This window comes from Entelurus aequoreus, linkage group LG20 (genome assembly GCF_033978785.1).
Source record: "Entelurus aequoreus isolate RoL-2023_Sb linkage group LG20, RoL_Eaeq_v1.1, whole genome shotgun sequence".
NCBI lineage: Eukaryota > Metazoa > Chordata > Actinopteri > Syngnathiformes > Syngnathidae > Entelurus > Entelurus aequoreus.
The window spans coordinates 51,293,632-51,296,131 of NC_084750.1; positions in this window are offsets into that span (position 1 = coordinate 51,293,632).

Sequence of the window (2,500 nt, forward strand, 5' to 3'; positions counted from 1 at the left end):
CAAAATCACACCCTGGTTTGAGTGCCACATGTCCCGCAGCAGGTCACCCGAGTCCAGGTGCCCGACATGTACAAAGCGCCCCCCAGCAAAGTCACACTGTGAGTGGGGAAGAAAAGTTGGGAAAGTGTGCAAAAATCCCCAAAATGTTCTAAAATCACACCCAGGTTTGAGTGCCACATGTCCCACAGCAGGTCACCCGAGTCCAGGGATGCCCGACATGTCCAAAGTGCCCCCCAGCAAAGTCACACTGTGAGTGGGGAAGAAAAGTTGGGAAAGTGTGCAAAAATCCCCAAAACGTTCAAAAAGCACACCCAGGTTTGAGTGCCACAAGTCCCGCAGCAGGTCACCCGAGTCCTGGGGTGCCCGACATGTACAAAGCGCCCCCCAGCAAAGTCACACTGTGAGTGGGGAAGAAAAGTTGGGAAAGTGTGCAAAAATCCCCAAAATGTTCTAAAAGCACACCCAGGTTTGAGTGCAGCAAGTCCCGCAGCCGGTCACCCGAGTACAAGGGTGCCCGACATGTACAAAGCGCCCCCCCCCCCCCCAGCAAAGTCACACTGTGAGTGGGGAAGAAAAGTTGGGAAAGTGTGCAAAAATCCCCAAAATGTTCTAAAAGCACACCCAGGTTTGAGTGCAGCAAGTCCCGCAGCCGGTCACCCGAGTACAAGGGTGCCCGACATGTACAAAGCGCCCCCCCAGCAAAGTCACACTGTGAGTGGGGAAGAAAAGTTGGGAAAGTGTGCAAAAATCCCCAAAATGTTCTAAAAGCACACCCAGGTTTGAGTGCCACAAGTCCCGCAGCCGGTCACCCGAGTCCAGGGATGCCCGACGTGTCCACAAGGCTCCCAGCAAAGTCACGCTGTGAGTGGGGGAGGAAATTCAGAAATGTAGGCAAAAGTCCCGAAAATGGTCCAAAATCACACCCAGGTGACACCCAGGTTTGAGTGCCACAAGTCCCGCAGCAGGTGACCCGAGTCCAAGGGTGCCCGGCATGTCCAAAGCGCCCCCAGCAAAGTCACACTGTGAGTGGGGGGGAAAAGTGGGAAAAGTAGGCAAAAGTCCCGAAAAATGGTCCAAAATGACACCCAGGTTCGAGTCCCACAAGTCCCGCAGCCGCCCACCCGAGTCCAGGGATGCACGACATGTCCAAAGAAATAATAAAAATCCACAAAAATCCACAAAAATCCGGGGGCCGGATTCCGGCGTACCGCTTCGGCCCGCGTGCCCTAGTTTGGAGACCGATTTTAAAAATTTGCCGTTGACGGCTAGTTTTTTTCCTTATCACACCCACATTTGAGTGCCACAAGTCCCGCCGCGTTCCACCCAAGTCCAGGGGTGCCAAGAGGTGCCCAGCGTGGCCAGGACGCATGCAGCAAAGTCACAGGGGAAGTGGGGTAGAAAAGTGGGGAAAGTCTGGAAAAGGTCGTGAAAATGGTCAAAAATCACACCCAGGCTGGCGTGCAGCAAGTCCCGCCGCGTTCCAGCCGAGCACAGGGGTGCCAGGAGGCACCCAGCGTGGCCAGGGCGCACCCAGCAAAGTCACAGGGGAAGTGGGGAAAGTCTGGGGGGAAAGTCGTGAAAATGAGCAAAAATCACACCCAGGCTGGAGTGCAGCAAGTCCCGCCGCGTTCCAGCCGAGCCCAGGGGTGCCTGGAGGCACCCAGCATGGCCAGGGCGCACCCAGCAAAGTCACAGGGGAAGTGGGGAAAGTTGGGGAAAAAGTCATGAAAATGATCAAAAATCACACCCAGGCTGGAGTGCAGCAAGTCCCGCCGCGTTCCAGCCGAGTCCGGGGGTGCCAGGAGGCACCCAGCATGGCCAGGACGCACCCAGCAAAGTCACAGGGGAAGTGGGGAAAGTCTGGGGAAAAGTCGCGAAAATGATCAAAAATCACACCCAGGCTGGAGTGCAGCAAGTCCCGCCGCGTTCCAGCCGAGCCCAGGGGTGCCTGGAGGCACCCAGCATGGCCAGGACGCACCCAGCAAAGTCACAGGGGAAGTGGGGAAAGTCGGGGAAAAAGTCATGAAAATGAGCAAAAATCACACCCAGGCTGGAGTGCAGCAAGTCCCGCCGCGTTCCAGCCGAGCCCGGGGGTGCCAGCAGGCACCCAGCGTGGCCAGGGCGCACCCAGCAAAGTCACAGGGGAAGTGGGGAAAGTCGGGGGAAAAGTCGCGAAAATGATCAAAAATCACACCCAGGCTGGAGTGCAGCAAGTCCCGCCGCGTTCCAGCCGAGCCCAGGGGTGCCTGGAGGCACCCAGCATGGCCAGGACGCACCCAGCAAAGTCACAGGGGAAGTGGGGAAAGTCGGGGAAAAAGTCATGAAAATGAGCAAAAATCACACCCAGGCTGGAGTGCAGCAAGTCCCGCCGCGTTCCAGCCGAGCCCCGGGGTGCCAGCAGGCACCCAGCGTGGCCAGGGCGCACCCAGCAAAGTCACAGGGGAAGTGGGGAAAGTCTGGGGAAAAGTCGCGAAAATGATCAAAAATCACACCCAGGCTG